This window comes from Phyllostomus discolor, chromosome 2 (assembly GCF_004126475.2).
Source record: "Phyllostomus discolor isolate MPI-MPIP mPhyDis1 chromosome 2, mPhyDis1.pri.v3, whole genome shotgun sequence".
In the NCBI taxonomy this organism is placed as follows: domain Eukaryota; kingdom Metazoa; phylum Chordata; class Mammalia; order Chiroptera; family Phyllostomidae; genus Phyllostomus; species Phyllostomus discolor.
In genome coordinates, this window is record NC_040904.2 from 73,120,399 (window position 1) to 73,142,482 (window position 22,084).

A 22,084-nucleotide genomic window follows, 5' to 3' on the forward strand; every position below is an offset into this window, starting at 1 on the left:
AAAAATAAAATGGTCACTTTTAAAAGATGACGATTCTTTATATAAAAATCTCTAAAGACTCTACCCCTCCACACAAAAAATGGTTAGATACTATATACAAATAAAGTAGTAGAATTTAAAAAAGGCTCAAATATCTATTGAATTCTTATATAGTTACAATGAAATATCAAAAAAGAAATTAAAATTTCATTTGCAATTGCAACAAAAATAATAAAATACCTAGGAATAAGCTTAGAGAATGTGAACAACCTATATACTGAAAACTATAAGACATCGTGAAAAGAATTGAAGAACACACAAAAAATGGAAAGATAGTCCATGTTTATGAATTGGGAAACTTAAAATAGTTATAATGGCCATACTATTTATAGCAATATATGGAGTTAATTCAATCCTCCATAAGAATGCCAAAGACCTTTTTCAAAGAAATAGACAAAAAGAATCATCACTTTTGTATGGAACTACAAAAAACTCCAAATAGTCAAAACAATCCTGAGAAAAAAGAACAATGCCAGAGGTATCATGGTACCTAATTTCAAATTATACTACAAAAAAAAACAATAATCAAAACAGTACAGGATTGGGAAAAAAACAACAGACTGATGGAACAGAATTGAAAACCTAGGGAAAAACCCACATGTATATGGGGCACTAATTTTTGACAAAGGAGTCATAAATATACAAAGGAGAAAAGATAGCTCCTTCAAATAAATGGTGCTGAGAAAATTGGAAAGCCACAAGCAAAAGAATGAGACTGCTATTTGACACTGTACACAAAAATTAACTAAAAAATCTTTCAAAGACCTAAATATAAGTCTTGAAACAATTAAATACATAGAAGAAAACATTGATACTAAATTTATGGATCTTGGTCTCAGAAAGGATTTTATGAAATTGACCCCACAGGCAAAGGAAGTATGAGTAGAAATAAATGAATGAAACTATATGGAACTAAAAAGATTTTGCACAGCAAAAGAAACCATCAACAAATCAAAAAGGCAACCAATTGAATGGGAGAAGATAGCTGTAAAAAATACCTTTAATAAGGGGCTAATCTCCAAAATATTAAAGAATTAATACAACTCAACAATAAAATAATAATCAATCATATATTTTTTAAATGGGCCACCCTGCCTGGTCTCAGGAAGCTGTAACCCACCGTGACTTAGGCTGAGTGAGAAACCTCCAAACCAGGAGCCACTAAGGAGACAAAACTTATTTCCCTGGCATGAATGCTGCCTGTTCTGTGTCTGACCTCCTAAGCTTGATCAGTTAGCCAATGACAGGTAAGATTTCCCATGGAGGGAATTGCCTAAGACAGGCATGATCACGTGGAGGCTTCTGGGAAGAGACTTGGGGCTGTGGAAATGAAGGGGTGATGGACATCAACCCCTGCCCCCTTGGCTTTGTCAAAGCCTGACTCCTTGTTCTTAGATGTGAGTAATCCAAGTCTCCTGACTGCCTTTGTCTTCTCTGTTAACTCAGGCCTGCGGAAATAGCAGGGACAGTGAAGCCTAGACCAGAGTCAGCAGACCCCCAGGGTAATCAGGCCTGGGACATAGAGTATGCAAGATCCTGTGAGATCTGTTTGCTGGAGGATGTTATTAAATTAGAATTTGAAGGCATAGACAGGAAACCAAAACTGCCCTTTGAGCCCTGTTACTCCTTTCAAATATTAAAACTCCAATCTCTGCCCAGAATCACAGCGGGAGTTCTGTCTGCACCTTTGTAAGTCACCTACTTCTTTTGATCTTTTCTGACAGACTGTGAATCCACAAACTAAGTTTGTATTCTCAGTAAAAATCTGCTTGGGAATGGAGACGAGGCGCTCCCCACTAGAGAGAGTGGCCCTTCTGTCCCTGTTTCTGCACAGGACTGAGTTGTCTCTGTGTATGTTTTTCTCGTGTTTCGACAAGCATACACAGCTGAGATGGATACTGCTGGCCAGTATCCTACTCAATGGGCAGAGGACCTGAACAATCTCTTCCCAAGAAGACATACAAATGGTCAGCCAATATATTAAAAAATGCTCAACTCACTAGCTATAAAGGAAACGCAAGTCAAAAGTACAATGAGTTACCATCTCACACCTGTTAGAGTAGTTATCATCTACAGGACAAAAATAACTGTTGGAGAGGATAGAATCCTCATTCACCACTGGTGGGAATGTGAACTGGTACAGCCCCTTTGGAAAACAGTATGGAAATTTCTCAAAAAAAAAAAAGAAGAATAGAGTTACCACATGACCTAGAGGTTCTTCTTCATGGTTTCTACCCAAAAAGTCTGAGAGCATTTATTTATAAGGATACATATATACGCCTATGTTCATTTCAGCATTATACACAGTAGCCAAAATATGAAAACAACCTAAGTGTTCTTTGATGGATTTTTGGATAAAGAAGATGTGATATATACATTACATCTTATATATAATATATTGTATGTATTCACATATTATATATAATATATTATATATAAAACACTAATTAGCCATAAGAAAGGATAAAATACTACCATTTCTAACAATATGAATGGATCTTGAAGACTATCATGCTAATAGACATAAATCACATGGAAACGAATGACTAGCATATGATTTCACTCACATGTGAGATACAAAACAGAAAGCAACAAATAAACTAACAAAACAAACACACAAATTCACAGACACAGGCAACAGGAGGTGGTTACCAGAAGGGTAAAGAGTTGGGGGTCAAATGTATGGTGATGGAGGAAGACTAGAATTTGTGAGGTAAACATACAATGCAACAACATACAGGTGATGTATTATAGAATTATACCCTTGAAACTTATATGATATTAACCAATATCACCCCAATAAAGTAATTAAATAAATAAATAATATATTGATTGACTTCTTTCTATGGACCAAGCAATATGATAGATGGGAAAATGCCATTTATTTTTATTTTCTGAAGCTTAGGTTGTATTATAATTATTATAATATATAATTATTTAAGGAGTTCTTATAGTACTTAACTGTTACAGTTTTACTCTTTGCAATTTCTATTTAATATATGCTATTTTTTTGCAATATAGTTTTAACTGTTTAAGACTAGAAAGTGTAACTAAGAGCATGACTATATATACTTTTAATTTTATTTTAATCGTTGTTCAAGTACAGTTTTCTGTCCTTTACTCCCATCCCAGCCCACCCACCCATCCCTCCCCACCTCCCACACATTTCCATCCCCCCTAGCTTTTGTCCATGTGTCCTTTATATTTGTTTCTGTAAACCCTTCCCATTCTCCCTGAAATTCCCCTGAAATTCCCTCCCCTCTCTCCTCTAGTCTCTATCAGCTTGTTCTCTATTTCAATGTCTTTGGCACCAATCCAAAAGAACCTATGCACGCCCATATTCATAGCAACATAATTTACAATAGCCAAGTGCTGGAAGCAACCTAGGTGCCCATCAGTAAATGAATGGGTCAAAAAACTATGGTACATTTACACAATGGAATTCTATGCAGCAGAAAGAAAGAAGGAGCTCCTACCCTTTGTGACAGCATGGATGGAACTAGAGAGCATTATGCTAAGTGAAATAAGCCAGGTGGTGAAAGACAAATACCATATGATCTCACTTTTAACAGGAACCTAAGCAACAAAACAAGCATGACTCTATTTTTGATGTTTGACCTCCACATCTTTCAGACACACCCTCTCTTTCTTTTTCCTTTTGCCTCCCTTCCCTTTCCCTTGTGCGCAAGGTAATGAGAAAGCCCCGCTTGGCTACCCAGGGGAGTTCACCATGCAAATTGTCCCATTGGCCCCACCTTCTAACCTGAATAAAAACCAGAGCCGCCTGATTTTAAGTCCTCTCTACCTATACCTCTGTTTCACTCTGAACCTAACTCGGGTCTTTATCCTTAAAAATTATCCAATTTTATAAGTTTTTTTTTTCTATTTTCTGCCCATCAGTGATATCTATGTGTCATTCATTTTAACCACCATAAATTTTGGGAAGGCACATGAATCAGCAGAAGATGCTAAGTGCCCTAATAAAACAATTGGTACTGTGAACAGGATGGCATGGCAATGATCATAGGTGTGAGGTATCTTCAGTCTCTTTATTTTCATTTACTACTTGGGACTACACACACAGCTCAGTAGGTCTGAATGGGATCAGCCAATTGCTGAGCTTTTGTGCTGGTGTTCTGGGCTGTGCTTCTTTATGGTGGGTTGGCTAGATTTTACCAATCTCAAATTTACCCAATCTAAATTGGCCCTTGTGAGTGAAGAAAGTAGTAAAGCTTTGTTCTTTTGCTCTTCCTTAGAGGTAGGAAAGCAAAATGGAAAGGAGTCTGAGATGCTCAGAGAGCACAGAGACACTGTGTCTGACCAGGCACCAATTTCTGTTTTGCCAAAATACTATGCATTCAGGTCAAGTGGATCCCCTGGTAGTCACTAGTCACTGTGTCATTAAGACCTTGTGGTATGGATTTACAAGATCAAATGCTAGGTCATTTTTTTTCTCATTTTATAATATTTTGTTTCATGGTGGAATTTCCTCTCCCCCAAAATAATGAAATAATAATTGCCCTAAAATATTATGAATTACAAAGTTATACATAATATTATTATAAGAAAAAAAATGTGATGATGATTCAGATTTTGTTCTGCCAAATAAAACCCTAGAGTGAAATTCAAAGTTTAAAATAAGATTGCATAATAAAGCAGAAGGGACATAATTGTCCTTATACCTAAGATTCAAACCAGATACAATAAATTACCTATAATTGAATTTTCAGGCCTAGGGGTATATCTTACTAAATGGAACTCTAAATTTGCCATAGCAAGCCAAAAATACTAACTAATAAAAGCTACCAAATTATAACCCAGGATATAAAACCACTTAAAGAAAGGGATAATTAGTCCAATGGTTTTCCTCTTCAATAGTTTAAATAAGATAAAGCAAAACTAAATGATATCTGATTATGAATTATTATAGTTCTATGGTACTTCCTGTAAACCTCTAATTTCATATATTATTAAAATAACAAATTGAATTCAATTGATCATTGGAATATACTTTGGTGTCATATTTGGCTAATGTGTTCTGTTCACCACCTCTTTTAGCAACTTCCAAGTTGCAATTGCATTCACCTTCAAAGAAAAACAGTATGCCTTTCCTTGGCATTCCATGATACCTGAACAGTCCAGACATTGTATATAAACTATGCAGACAAGACTTTATCAAATCCAGCTGTGGCTCAGAATCCAGGTTATGACATTTATTAATAACGTGCTTTCTATACACACAACCACAGATATTTAGAAATATGTATGTATAACATATTTTAAATACATTTGTAAAAGTAAAGAATATAAATTATGTTTCTCCCGGGGTATCCTTATCAAATTAATGATGTAAAACCAAATTTTGGATTTTGTATTTCTTAAATTTTGGATTGAAGCAGTTTTAAATTTAGCTTTTTTAAAAATGAACTTAGTTTTCCTTCAGAATAATAACTATCCTTCAATGAGTTGTGCTGAGTTGACAGATGTTAACAATATGCATAACCAAATACATAAATAAATATTTAAGACTGCCATAAACAAACAGTCGGAGCAGAGGGAGGAAAGAAAAGAAAAATAGCAGATTATTTCTTATTAAACTCATCCAGAAAGGGCATGAATTTTATAACTTTAGGGTACATTTGCCACTAGATTAATGAAAAATTATTCATAAAACTCCCTAGGAACAAAGACGAGCATATACCATTTACATTTCTCATTTTACACATTATATATTTATGCATATCAATAAGTTATATACTTAAAAACCCAGGAGGAAAATATTTAATAAGAAATGATCTTTTGATCTTGATTTGGTATTTAGTGACATGTGGAAGAACACAATTTTACACCGAACCCCCAAAGTCACTTTTTGTTAAGGCAATAGAGACTATACTTAAAGAGTTCATGCTACCAATCTAATTTAGGCTAGTATTAATTTTGTTTCTGTTGAAAATATTATTCTTCTGGACAGTGAGGGAGATTTTTTACCACTTCTTCTGGATGAGAAATAATTTTCTACTAAGAATTTCACAAACAACTGTAGCTTTTCTTTTAACTTTAGTATTTCCTATATCAACCATTGCTTTCTTATAGAAAAGTTTTCAGATAAATATATATATATATATATATTTATCTGAAAACTATATATGTATGTATCATATATATGAACATATATATATATATGCATGTATCCCATTTACTTTTGTTTTATTTTTTGGATTTTATTTACCTTTAGAGAGAGGGAAAAGGAGGGAGAAAGAGAAGGGGAGAAATATTGATGTGCAAAAGATACATCCATTAGTTGCCTCGCCCATGCTCCCAACTGGGGACCTGGTCCTCAATCCAGGCATGTGCCCTGACCAGGAATGGAACCATCAACTCTTTGATTCACAAGCTGGCACTCAATCCACTGAGCCATGCCAGCCAGAGCAATAGAAATATATTTTAAATAAACTTTTTAGATTCTAATTAGGTTGCATTCAAAGGAGTACTTGATTACGAAAAGAGCTGATGTAAGACCAAGATATAATCAAAGATGTTTATAAGTCTATTTCTATTTTGTCAGGAGATGGGCAAATTAACCTCAAAATTGAGCAATAAGTTAACAAAGGCAAGTTAAGTGAGAGATTTTATTGATATTTACCTTTAGTACATTTCAATTTACTAAAGTGTGGTTCTAACGACACCAAACCTATGAGCTTGAATTTGAAAATCATAGTAAATCACAAATTTCCACTGGCGACCTATGGAACACATGTAGGAGTAGCAGGTGATGTTTCAGAAAAAGACAGGAGACTGTGAGTAGCTCTTTGTAAATATACTTAGAAGTAATCATCTCCGAAAAACTCAACATGTATATTGATAGTTGGTTCTCTTAGAATAAGAAGAGTAGAAATGCACTTCTTAGTTAAGATTATTGTTTTAAGAGCCCACGTTTCCTGATTTGCCTACTCAAGGACTAGAATCCTATAACTCCTGTCCACTTTATAGTCACATATCTCAATTCAAACATTTTTGGAAAAAGTTTCCTAGGAAAAAAATACTGTGAATGCAGTATTATAAATTGTGAAATTTCCCTTGACCAAAAGATTTAATAAGCTTTCCCTTAATTTTCATATTTTAGCAATAATGTCTAAGTATCTCTTACATGTTAAGATTTTTATGGAGAAGAAATAAATGGAGTTTGTGAGTTTCTACTTGAATCAGAAGATATTTTGACATTATTCATGTGGAAAATATTTATGAACAAATAAAAAACAAAATTAAACCATGCTGTTTTAGAAACAGCTTCAGTGTACTGCGTGACGGTTGTGTGGTTACTGATGTATTATGTGGCAACTGTTTTTCCCAAACAGTTAAATATTTTCCATATATTGTTTCTTTTTCCAAGTGAAAAATGCAGACAGCTCTAGAAAAGTTAGGGAATAAAAAAATTATGACCTCCAGATCAAACAATTTTATTAATGTTCAGTAACGTGAACACCCAAAGAACAGCCATCAGCATATTTTCTGCATTCCCCTGACTTCTCGTGTGAATAAGTAATCATCGCATATGCAAAATGAATATAACATAAAATATTACAGGCTTTGCTTAATCCACAGATAACTGAGAAAAAATACATTAACTAATAACTCACCACCCTCTATAAAGATAACATTACATCTTTTAAAAAATATTTTAATTTGACCATTATAATGGTTAGTTAAAAAACAACTTAGAAAATTTTGTTTCACAGGTATGCTCACAAATATAAAATGCAATGTATAAATTCACTAGACCTGCATATGACTCAGTTATTTTTCTCCCTTAATATCAAAATTATGAACATACCAGATGATAATTCAAAAGTATGTATTTGACCTACTTTTAAAAAGCCACACTTTTTGTTTAACTTCACACACAAAAAAATATTTTTGTGTAACAAAATCATGTATATTGTCCCTCCTAGGAATGCCATATACATTAGACCAATATATATTAAACCAATTGTCAAAATTTTTTTCTATGTTACAGAAATTTTTCAAGGAAAACAAGTCAATGTACTCGACCAATTCTGTGGAGCATTTCATTTCTGGTGCATGTGTGAAAAGACTGTTCTCTTCTGCTCATTCATTCAACACATACTTGTTGAGCAACAACTATGTACTACACTCTGAGCTGGTGATAATGGGAGTGGAGGAAAGCCATGATACCCAAACCTATCCCATCTGGAGATTGAGAATGCATAATTTGGAATCTACAGATGTAACAACCGAATGCACATCCGGCTGGCTGCAGCTATGGAAACCAGTATTCAAGAGGCAGTTGTGACATAAAGTGGTTTATTTTCAGGTGCTGGCCAACTGCAAGACAGGACTCATGTTACAAAGCCTATCCCCTGAGAAGATGGGGGACTCATATCTCAAAGCTCAACCCCATATCTCAATGGAAGTGGAGGTTTTTACAAGGAGGGAGAGGGGAACAGAGCAAAGAGATCAAGGAAGGGGGTTGAAAAGTTCTCTATGTGAAGATGAGTACAGTCCATTCTGAAAAGGTAAATGATGGTCTAGTGTGCATGATCCTGGTGTGGTCACCTTGGCTCCACATCTTCCTGGCTTCTTGTCATCCTGGCTCCATGGATAAAGGCCAGCAAATCTCCCAGAGCTAGGATGCTTGAAGGTAGGAGTCTATATCTTTTTTTAAATATATTTTATTGATTATGCTATTATATTTGTCCCATTTTTCCCCCTTTATTCCCCTCTGCCCTGCACCCCCCTCCCATCACATTCCCCTCTCTTAGTTCATGTTCATGGGTCATACATATAATTTCTTTGGCTTCTCCATTTACTATAGGAGTCTATATCTTTTGAAGGTAGTTCCTAGGATTCTTATACAAATATGCTGTACATCTATAAGATATATATTAGTCAGAGTCAGCAATTATAGAAACAATGTCAAAAGAAAGGTGGGGTGGGTTACAATTTCCCACCATTATAATTTTCTACTGTTATACAGAGAGAATAAAATAGACACTAGATGTGGAGGGGATGGGGCGTAACAATCTCTTTGAATTAAACCTGTTTCAAATACCAAGTCAAAAAGTAGTCTCTAGCCTAGAATTCCTTTTTATATTGTAAATATCCAAAAATATTTTCAGGTCTTTGGGGAGGAAGAACATTTCACTCCTTATAAAATAGAGTTTTGTCTTTGGATACAGAGAATTCATACTTCTGCTTATAATTCTGAGTCTTTTTACACTTCAAATTCACAGAGATTTTAGTTGCAGATACGAACTCCCAGTCTATGTTGAAATGTTTGTCCTTAAAGCACATGAACATGGTTTCAATGCATTGACAGGTTGTATTTTTTGATAGGTATAACAAATTATATAACATAGATCAAACAAAATTTCTTTGCTACTCTGTGATTAATTCATTTCCCTGGGCTTGAACTTTAACTACAATTCATATAAAATATCAAAACACTTTCCTGGGGGAAAAAAGTCTATTTATTATGGTCTACTTTAACTTTATGGTAATACAATATGTATCCCAAATTTTCAATGGTAAAGTTTGTCTCACATAATCATGAAGTAAGGTGTCGAGTCTAGGATACTACAGATTAAGTTTCCTGGCATATTGGCAGAATGGACAACATTCTACATAAATGTGCTGCAACTAAAGCTCACTTCCACCAAAACTCTCATATCTCATTTTGTTCACTAAGAATTTAGTTTCATGATATAGTGTATTACTGTGTTATTGTTTTTGTAAGCACTGCAAAAACATGGTGGACAACACTTTGCAGAAGCCTCTCAAGCTGGGATGCACAGACTTTTGAATCCAGAGTATTAGGGCTTTTTAAGAGAAGAACACATTATCTACATATTAAAATAAGAAGAAAATACATACTTTCTTAAATCATTAATGACTTAGGTACCTTCTAACATATCAGGAATCAAGAAGTATTCATTCATCTTCTTGCTGAATTTAAATAATTACAGTTTAATATTATGTGTTCAAAAACAGTTTCTAATCAGAATAACATACTTAGCTGGAAAGACTGACAGGGCTGCACACAGTGTCCCTGAGTTGCTGGACTTAGCAGTCAACAAAGGCGTTCAGGAATGGGGGAGCGAGTAGAGGGGTGATTCCTGAATTGAACTCTAAAGAGAGATTATATAAGATTCCATTGTATAGGCCAAATTAAGCCCACAGATACACTTTTTTTGTAATCATAGTGTTGTAATGTGTGTGCTATTTGTTAATTAAATTAAAATCCCTTTAGGACAATTACACTTTAACTGATTTGTCAGTGACCCCACCATCTCCTGTTCTATTACATACTACCTGATTCATACAACAGTGTTCTTTAGGAGCCCCTGTAAGTATTTGAATTTCTAGCCCATGCTCTACATAAACTATGCTACTTCTTATTTGAAACATTTTTCCCCTGGAAAACCTGAGTTCTTTTCATCAAAAATTTAGATTAAGTTTGCCTCTAAGTTTCATTTAGACATGAGGTAGTTTATAATTGAGTTGCCTACCTGATTGTTATTTGCAATGTGACAAATTTAAAATTTGTACAATAACATGCCCCAAATTCCATGTTATAAGTATAATTTAGCTTTGGCAAGAATGAAAAGTTTATATTTTTGTAAAGCATTGCTTAGATTACAAATAATAAAAGTGGTTGGATGACCAAGGTCTGAATATATTTGAATCTACAGATAATAAGCACCACTATGTTTCAGTTGAGTACATAATGTATATATTTGTCACACTGGTACCAGAAGCCTTTTGTTTGGATTCATGGAAGTTAAATGTCTATGGATATCCCTTGGACACCTGGAACTGAAGAATTTAACCAATTTGCTCTTCAGAACTGAAATACTTGATCCTTGGCCCCTGCTGTGAGTTAAATTGACTTAGATTACAAAATCTACAGTCACAGCAAGGGTCAAGGGCAAATCACATCATTGTTTGAGAGCGTCTCCTGTTAGCTACAAGCCAGTATCAAAGGAAAATAGAGAAGACATGAGGGCAGAAAATAAACAACAATGGAAACCTCAAAAACAATAACTACAAAAAAAGTGTGTTTGTAGTGGTTCAATTCTGTCTCACTACAGAAGCATTTAATTACAACCTGATCCTTTATTTGTCTAAGATTTTATTTGAGCAGTTTTTAGAAATATATTTAACACTTTCAAGAATTTTGTAAAACTGTAATCACTCAGCTTTCCATATTTATTTACCTCTCGTAAATTAAGTACAGAGACACCCAAAGTACATATAAAATGGGGGCTGTATTCTTCTGTTGGCAATACAACAAGCAAAACCAGAACAATTGTAATAATTTCTTTTCAAGAACCCCAGGGGTAATCACTTATGTATGCATGTGCATACACACAGAGCTTATTTTTGTAAATAATATTAGTCCTCTAGACACTAGTTCTTATTTCTAAATTAAATTAGACTTCTTATAATTTTAGTGACAACTTCCTTTTTTATTTCCACTGCATTTATTACTAATATAAAATATGTTAAAAAGAAAAAAATTCACTTTCAGTTCTTCAACAACTCTTATTCCTCCCTTTCACTCAAACTACTCCTGACCTGTTTCCTCAGGGCCAGTTCGAAACTGAGCCTGTTCACTATCTTTTTCACAGAAAACAACCAGTGCCAGGGATGTAGAGGACAGAGGTTGGATGAGGACGACAATACTGTCCAGGTTCCACCCAAAGATAGGCCAGGTAGAGATGCAGAGAATTCAAAACAAAAGTCCTGGTGGCCTCACAATGTCACAGTCTTAACTAAACTGGGCCATAGAGGGGATGGGGAAGCCCACCAGATGCTTTAGAGGAAATCTCATGAGGCTGGGGAGGCAGTCTTGTAGAAAAAGTTTCCCAGTTCTCCCCTGTTGGGATGTGGGCATCAAGAGGCTCACTCATTTCAGCAGAAATACTCTAGTATTGGGAAGCCACAGAAATGCCACAGACACTGAGAAAGGCTGTGAGGGAATGCACATTCCACAAATCGCAGTGATCACAGACCACAGCAGTGGGGGCCATGCTACTGATGGCGAAACTACAAAATGCGAAAGCAGGGAAAATGGCCTTTCAGGGACTGACTCTGAACCAGTCATCCAAACTTGTATCCAGGTCAGACATCCTGGGGTGTTTCACAGAGCAGCTGCCAACATTAGGGGTAAGGGGTACCACATAAAAAAAGGACTTAAAACAAGCAGCTAGAAGAAGGTAATGGTAGGAAACTGCTCCAGGGCTCAGGAATCGAGGGCAATACTGGGGCTAGATGGACAGATGCACAAGAAACAGCACAAAATAAATTTCCTGCTCAGCAGTCAGTTGGCAAGGGAAAAGAGGACCCAGGAGGCAGTTGAAGGGAGCAAAGATGGGATACTGAAGGCGAGTCTCTAGAGGCTGATCAGAAGAGTGCACACTGTGCACCAGTGATGAAACACAACTATTGCCCTGGCTGGTGCAGCTCAGTGGATTGAGTTCCAGCCTGTGAACCAAAAGGTTGCCAGTTCGATTCCAAGTCAGGGCGCATGTCTGGGTTGGGGGCCAGGGCCCCAGTAGGGGGTATGTGAGAGGCAACCACACATTGATGTTTGTTTCTCTCCCTCTCTTTCTCCTTCCCTTCCCCTCTCTCTAAAAATAAATAAATAAAACCTTTAAGAAAAAAACACAACACTGGACCCAAATGGAAGAGGTGGTGGACAGTGGTGGGCATCACTGACTGGGGTATTTGGTGGAACAGCACCACAGCAGCTGTCCCAGGGCTACAGGGAAATATGTGGCTACTAAGTCACAGAGGGCTCCTTCCAGATTGGATGGGAAAGCAATCTCACAGAGGAGGTTCATTGATGTGTGGGTGGTAGAAGTCACAGAGGTCCCCATATTGACAATGGCCCTTTTAGGCAAAGTGACAGCAAACAAGGTGGTCAGCTTTGTCTTCCATAACCTGGGGCTCAACCTTGGGTGGGCAGGTATTCTTGACATGTGACCAGCTTTTGAGCCTTCTAGGACATTTCTGTCGTTTGTGAAAGCTTCCCTTGGAGGGACTACTATGGCCTGGTCCAGGAACAGGAGGCTCAGCATTGACACCCCCCACCAACCACAGCCACATGGGCCAGACCTAAGGCCTAAGCTGCTCCAAACTGGGCCTCTGCCCCAGGAAGGTGGGAGAGTCAGCAGTGGCAGAATCATGAGTCCCATTGATCCCAAGGGACCTCTGTGAGGAGAGTCTGAATTCTTTTGTGTCCAGCTCCTTTTGGTCAACATCACATTTGTGAGATTCATCCAGGTTGCCTGTAGCAGCAGTTCACTTGTTTTCATTGCAGTGTAGTATCCCATTGCATGTGCACACAACTTACTCATTCTACTAATGGTGGACATGTGTGTGGATTCCAATTTAGAGCTGACTTGGGATCACCAGGCTTTCCATCAGCCATGGGGAGAGGGCCCAGAAGGCAAGGTGGTCCCATAGGACTCCCATCATCTTCATCTCTGGTCTCTTCCAACTTTGGCACATGTGGGTCCAGTGGCAGATGCTGCTGCTGCTGCTGATTCTGCTTCTTTTGTTTGGGCATCATGTTTGCTGCAATGGCTGCAGCAGGATTGCAGGCGACAACTTCCTGTTTTAAGCATCATCTTACCAATAGGCTGGAAATCCTATTGTTGGGCTAAAAAAGTACTGTCCCCTCTTTAGACAAAAACCTGTTTCTTAAGTGTTTAGTTTTTCCCAGCATTTAGCATTGTTTCCAAAAGCAAGGTCTAAAGATCACATACATCAGAATCCTCTAGAACAGTAGTCCCCAACATTTTTGGCACAAGGGACTAGTGTCATGGAAGACAATTTTTCCATGGACTCAGGGAAGGAGAATGGCTTCAGGATTATTCAAGCATATTACATTCAAACTCACAGCCTACTATGTGGCCTGGTGCCTAACAGAACCTGAGGTTGGGGACCCCTATTCTAGAATGCTTACTATTAATGCAATTCCCCCACAAATTTCATATCACAATCTTTGGGCACTGAAATCTTTATTGTTAACACTGCACACGATCCTATGGATATTATAGTTTAAGAATGATAGTTTTTACTGTAAAACTGCATTGTAAATATAAATGTAAATATTAGTAAAAATAGCTGTAATTCTACCATTCATTAACTGAAAAAATATATCATGAATATACAATGTTAAGTAAAATTTTAATGCTAATTTGTCACATAACTTATTTATTCACTTATTTATGTTACCATCATGTTGACACTGGTCCCTTCAATGAACTTACACTTGCATTGATTGCATAGTACAGGAAATACATATTTTATCTATAGATACTTTGCACAACTGCAGATTCATGAATCTTTACAAAAAACTCTCATCTCTCTTGAAGTTTCTTGGGTTGCAGTGTAGGAACTACTGTTGCAAATTGTAAGTAGTTTCCTTGCCCATTCTGCACCAAATAAGACTATTTACCCTTTCCTAATATCTATAGTTTCTTGTACCTGTATAATGTTCATTAACAGAATTATTTTTTTAAAAAAAATTGGGATTTATTTATCTGTGAGTTATCTTAAATCCAAGAGACATTTTCAGGAGAACACTGTCAATGGTTATCAATTACAAACATCAATTTTTAGATTTCTATTTTGCTAAAACCACCTTAAGTAAATAATTTTGGTGTAGAATGATTTTATTTGGGGAAAAGGAGATTTTCATAGTTAATTATTGAAAATAAAATTAATGATATATTTCCCTTGATTTATCAATACATAATTATTAACAAAACTTATAGACAAAAAAAATTAAAGCTGGCCTTTGTCTCCACCACTTAGTGATGACCAGAGTATTTGGGTGGGATTTATAGTGTGCTATATTTTTTTAAAGGTTCATAAAAGTATTTTTTACTAAATAATATATTATATTATAGATTATATGTTACTATAATACAATAACTATATATCATCTCATAAAGAATATTCTCCTTGCTATAGTTGGCTTTAGCATTATGGCATATTTAGGTATTTATATAATTTCCTATTTTTCAAATAATAAATGACAGTAAAATGAAGTCCATGGTTAAAGCACTGTATAAATTTTGAATTGTTTCCTTTAGGCAAAATTTAGGAGTGGAAATATATAGTCAAGGGTCATAAAATAGTAAAGTTTTGAACACCTACTTGGGAATTGCTTCTCAGAGCTTTTATTGACACTCTGGATGGCAATATGAAGGTAAGTATCAAATCTTTAAAATGATCTGTTATTCAACTTGACTATTAGGCATGTCTAATAAAATTAATAATAAATAAGTTGAAATATTTGGACCTATTTATTAATTCTAATAGGGAAAATCTAATAATAAGAGTCGGTTACCTGAAGTTTAAGAATAAAATTATATATTCATACCCAATAAAATAATCTTGAAGGAAAAATGATATAAAAATTGCTTTTGATAAAATGTCAGGTTACAAACAATTATCATATATTGTATTTGGTTATATATGTATATATTTATATGTATGGCTTTATATACATATATATATGGTTTATATACACATATAGTTTGAATATACAAATATATATATAGGCCTAATAGAAATTCATGTATTTTTAATGCTGTTTTTAGATCTTTTTATATATGTATTTATATGGTAAAAAAATAGTACTATGATCAGAAAAAACAAATAGATAAAGTTGTACCAATTTTATTTATACTAGCCTTTGGGGAGAATGTCATTTTCTATAGCTTTGTCAGCCATCATTCTAGTTTAAAAGTTACATGTACTTTTAAATAATTGTACATTATATGTAATGATGCAAAGTGTTTTAAACAAAATCAACAAAACAAACAAGGAAGCAAAATGTAACCAGAGACATTGAAATTAAGAACAAACTGACAGCAACCAGAGGGGCGGTGGGAGGAGATAATGGGGGAGAAGCATGGAGGGTTTTCAGGAACAACTGTAAAGGACACACGGACAAAACCAAGGATGAGGGGTGGGAAGTGGGAATGGCTGGGATGTGGGGAGGGGTAGGGGAAAAATGGAGGCAACTGTACTTGAAAAACAATAAAAAAAAGTTTAAAAAAATAAAATGTAAAAATGTTTAAGAAATTAGTATTAATATGCATATATATTTCTTCAGTTTAGAAGTCTTGCTGCCAGAAAGTGCATTGTATAAAAGAATTCATTATGTTACCTAAAGTTCAAAATTAGTAACTTTGCCTTGGAAAAACATTTATGAGTGACTGCTATTACTAGGATGATTAAGGGCTGCTTCCTGAGACTGGATGTCATTGGTTGGAGTATTTACTAGGCAGTCTGATGTCTGACAAGATAATATTTTGCTTCATTGGGTTTAATAAGTGGGTAGATATTTGTTTTCATGGGGAGAAATTTCACTTGTTTCCTCCTTGCAATATGCCTAATAAAGTGATATTTATTGGCAACTACATTTTGACCTGTGTAAAACAATTCTATATGTATAATAATGTTTATTACTTTTCAAATGATTTGACAACTGCTAACAATTTTGGAATAAATATAAATATAAATGAAATACAACATATGTACCACAAATGAGGAACACAAGTTTGAAAAATCACCTCTGTGATGTTATAGAAATACCTGTTACATTTTTAGTACCTGACAATTATTTCAAATAAAGAAATGAAATATTAGATGACATTAATTTCTATGCACAATTACTAAACTATATTAGTTCTTGCCAATATAATTTAAAATATGCTGATACAATACCTATTTCAGAAGAGGAGCAAGCTGATCCTGGGCCTATGAGTGAGCTGCTGTGCTCCCAGCACAGAATGGCATGTCAGTGCTTTCACTTCTTGAAATTTCAGTGCTTTTGAACTCTGGTGATTCCAACATTTTTCACTATGTTCTTTGGAAAAATGGTACAACTTTTAATCTATCTGCAGTTTCACTTTTAGGATTCTTATAAGCAGTAGTAAAGTTATCCACAGTTAATGTTGAAGAGATTATCTCCTATCAAAATGTGCATTTTATCCATTTATACAGTTTTATAAAAGTTGTAGTTTTCTTTCAGGTTATCATATAATGGTGTAAAAACTAGATTATTGATGCTAATTACATTAGGTTATTGATGCTAATTACATATAAGTAAAATAATCATTTTACAAATTAAAAGTAAAGAAACTAACGGACTCAAATGAGTAAACTCAACTTTCTTAAGGAAACACACAATAATCTATGTTTACTTTTCAACTAATGTTAAGGCAAAAAAAGCCATGTGTTTACATTCTTTTTATAATAACTCCCCTTCTTTTGTCACAACAGGTCATCATAATAGGTGTTGTCAATTGTCTCCACATTCCAGGAGATTTTAATATTTATATGTGTGAATTTTCATTACATTAAGAAAAGTTCCTTCTCTTAGCCACAGATGGCAATGAAAACCCAGTGAGTTTTTCACATGCACCAGCCTTTGTTCAAAAAAGAGAATGTATTGGGTAGGGCTGGAGATAAAAACAGACTCTTTTTCTGGGCAACATTTCAAGGGAAGTGTATTAACTTGTCAATATTATCTTTGAACATGATGAGTATTTTAAGTAGTCCATTCTACTGAACCTTTCATTTTGATGTGTTTGATTTTAGAAATGAGTAGCATTCTCTGTTTATGTCATTTATATTTAAACCACTTATAGCTACTTTCACTCATGGCTTCCCTTTCGCTGAAGAAGGCACACTCCAGCCCAGCCAGGAAAGATTGAAAGTGCAGCCAATAGTTTTTCTATCCTTCTAAATCACTTCATGTATTTTTTCTGCCCTTAAAGACAACTAATTCCTAAAGTTAGTGTTAGGACGACAAATAGTCAGTGAAACCATACGCATATTTATTCAAGATACGTACTATAAAGAACCAGTGCATGTCCTACTGCAAAAACAAAAACAAACCCCCAAAACCAAAAACCCTGCCACATGATAAGTGCTACACAATTACAGATACAAAACTACATGAGAGCTCTCTAGAACATTAAAATATCATATTATAGTATTTTACATTTCGTTTCTTGGGTGTTTCGTTTGGGATATTATGACAGAAGGGCAACAGCCACACCTAGCTGGAGCTAACCCTAACATCTAACATTTTTTAAGACACCTTTAAAAACTTTACAATCGACTAAGTAATATGTAAGTTCCATGTGATTTACACACTGACTTTCTCTTTTTGTTTTTTCACAACTTTGTATTTGTCAAATGAACTAAATATGTGATTTCAATTCAATGAAAGATTTACACTGGCCTTTTAAAAAAACATAGTATTGAATACACCACTAGATGGCAGGAAAAGATCAGAAAATTTCCATTACATACTCACATTAGAAAGTATGTATTAGAAAGCATTAGAAAGTGTATGAAGATCTTACTGGAATTACATATATACATTAAACATGATTTATTCGTGTTTTAATTATCAATAAATCATGCTTTATAAATTTTATCAATTACATTTTCAATATGGAGAGTTGTATACTTTATTTGGTATAGGCATACACACATATATAGCAATATGCAATACATTTCTGACACATATGTACCGTGTGTGTGTATGTGTGAGTACTATCAAACTGTGTATTCTGTATGGGACAATGCTTGAGAAAAAGCAAAATGAAAACCAACCCTTTGACACCTCACACAGCACATGTTCTCTGTTGTGCTTTACTCCTATATTAATTTATACTTTTATCTTTCTATTAATAATTCAATATTAACCATTATTATTTTTATAAACTCTACTATTATACTTTGTTATTACATTTTACATATATAAATGTATTTAAATGACTGTCTTTTATTATAAATTACAAATAAAATTTACTACACATTGATGACTTTCAAATTCTCTTAATTTTTATGTAGGGTTATTAATTCATCAAAAATTTCAGACAGTTTTTGCCTTTTGAGTATGATGCTGGCAGATGGTTTGTCATATATGGCTTTTATCATGTTTAAGTATGTTCCCTCTATTCCCACTTCACTGAGTGTTATCACAAAAGGGTGCTGGATTTTATCAAATGCTTTTTCTGCATCTATTGATATGATCATGTGGTTTTTATCCTTCATTTAGTTTATGTGGTGAATCACATTTATTGATTTACAAACATTGTACCAACCTTGTATTCCCAGGATAAATCCCACTTGATTATGGTGTACGATATTTCTAATACGTTGCTATATTCAGTTTGCTAATTTTTCTTAAGGATTTTAGCATCTATGTTCATGAGGGATATTGGACTATAATTTTCTTTTTTTGTAATGTTTTTATGTGGTTTTGGAATTAGGATAATTCTGGCCTTCTAAAATGAGCTTGGGAGCTTTCTCTCCTCTTGAAATTTTGAAATAGTTTGAGGAGAGGAGTTAGTTCTTCCAGGAACATTTGGTAAAATTTACCTGTGAAGCCATCCAGTCCAAAGCTTGTGTTTGTTAGGAGTTTTTTGATTTCTGCTTCAATTTCAACAAGTGCAATCTGTCTATTCAGATTCTCTGATTCTTTCTGATTAGTGTTAGAAGATTGTATGTCTCTAGGAATTATCCATCTTGTCTAGGTTGTCCAGTTTTTTGGCATATAGTTGTTCATAGTATCTCCTTACAACCCTTTGGATTTCTTTGGTGTCAGTTGTTATTGCTCCTCTTCCATTTCTGATTTTATTTATTTGGGTCCTCTCCCTTTTTTTCTTGATAAGTCTGGTTAAAAGTTTGTCGATCTTGTTTATTTTTACAAAGAACCAGCTCTTGGATTCATTGACATTTTGTAACTTTTTTAGACTCTATTTCATTTATTTCTGCTCTGATATTTATTATTTCCATCCTTCTACTCACTTTGAGCTTTATTTGTTGTTCTTTTTCAAGTTTTTTTAAGTGTAAAGTTAGATTTTTTTATTTCAGTTTTTCTGTCAACCTCACTAGTCATCAGAAAAATGCAAATTAAAACCACAATGAGATATCATCTCACACCTGTCTAAATAGCTATCATCAATAAATCAACAAACAACAAGTATTGACGAGGATGTGGAAAAAGGGGAACTCTTTTGCAGCATTGGTGGGAATGCAGACTGGTGCAGCCACTGTGGAAAGCAGTATGGAGATACCTCAAACAATTACACATAGATGAACCTTTGGCCCAATGATCCCACTTCTGAGAATATATTCCAAGGAACCCAAAACACTAATTTGAAAGAATATAAGCACTCCTGTGTTCACTGCAACATTATCTACAATCACCAAGACATGGAAACAGCTCAAGTGTCCGTCAATAGACAAGTGAATAAAACAACTATGGGACATTTACACAATGAAATACTACTCAGCTATAAAAAAAGAAGAAAGTTTTACCCTTTGCAACAGTTAGGAATGGACCTGGAGAACATTATGCTACATGAAATAAGTCAGTCAGAGAAAGACCAATAGCATATGATTTTACTCATATGTGGAATCTAATGAACAAACTGAACTAACAAACAAAATAGAGACAGACTCATAGAGAGAGAGAGCAGGACCACAGCTAAGAAGGTAGAGGGTAAGGGGAAGAAGAACTGAGCGGAAAGGAAAAAGGACTCATGGGCATGTACAACACTGTGGTGATTGTGGAGAGAGGGGTTATAAGGAGACTAAACGGTAATTGAAAAAAAAAGATTAAAAAAAATTCTAAACAGCTATGATATTTAAAGAATTGTTCCTGCTTCTATATTAGAAGAATTTGGTAAAAATTTAGAATATTCTTTGTGGTAATACTTATTCTTCATTTGATCAAAAAGAAGCACATTTTTGAGACAGAAGATTAGGGAATTAATTAATTAATATTAGTTAATAAATTAATTAATTTGAATTAGTAAACTTTGGATCAAGTGTTTTCTCCACTACTGATATGCTCTGTGATCCTTAGCAAATCAATATCCAGATGCCAATAAACAGGTGAAAAAAATTGGTTACCAAAAGTTCTAATGGAAAAGAAAAAATTATTTCATTGATGTATGAGTGATATTTTTAATTTCCAGTTTTTAGAAAAGCTTAGATGAAATGGTGTTGATTCATTTGTATTGCATTAACTCAATATTTGCTTAACCTTGCTTTTGAATTTTTACAGATTTATCCTTATGTTCAATCTCAACTAATTGATCTTTTCTTCTCCTTCCCATCCTTATCACTTATCACTTATCTTCCATTGTTCTCTCCCCATTTTTTCTTTTATTGTTTGGATGGGTGAGTTGGAATATAAAATTAAAAAAAAAGAAATTTAAAAATTGTGATTTCAGAGTTAGTTGGAGAAAGGGATTTTCTGTTTTTCTGAACGCCTTAAGAATTAGGAAAAATTGGATTTACTGACTTACAATTTAGCATAACTAAATAATGCTAGATATAAGTAGAGAAATATCAATCGGTTGCCTCAAGACTCAGAATTCTGCTGCCCAAATCCTTTTCTTTTGCATTCTAGGCTAGAGAATCAGCCCCATCTCAGTCTCATGAAAATGTAAAAGCAGAACATTTCACATTTTAATGTGGGCATATTTTTTATTTAATACACTTTGATATATAATTTGTTTTTATCTAATATTATTTTGGATTTGCTCCTGTAATATGATCAGACTGCTCCTATAATCATCCTAGAAAAACTGATCCTTAGTGCATGTCAATTTACCAACAGCTGGAAAAGTTTCCCACAAATTCTTTCATCTCAAAAGAAGAGCTTTCAGTGAGGAAAAACAATAAATATCTCTACCTAGTCTTTTCCTAAAAGATCATTCACAATATCACTTTAATGAGAAGAATAACCATCACCTCTTATGAATATTTTTTAATGTTTTTCCCAGATAAAGTTGAATGTTGAGAGATTTTAACAAAGAAAAAATTCACAAGCAAGAACACTAGGTTTTACTATATTCCACTAAACTTTAAATACGTGCCTGTTTTGTTTTGCTTGAAGTTAGAAGAAACTTAGCAACTGCAAATTCACCATTAAAAAGATTTTCTATTTTAGAAACTTCCTACTCTCTTTTGT

The 22,084-nt window shown here is 34.4% G+C and overlaps 1 pseudogene; it reads right to left on the reverse strand.

The window, feature by feature from the left end:
- Positions 1 to 12,885: 12,885 nt before the first annotated feature.
- Positions 12,886 to 13,654, reverse strand: LOC114491107 (annotated as a pseudogene).
- Between the last annotated feature and the right edge of the window lie 8,430 nt (positions 13,655 to 22,084).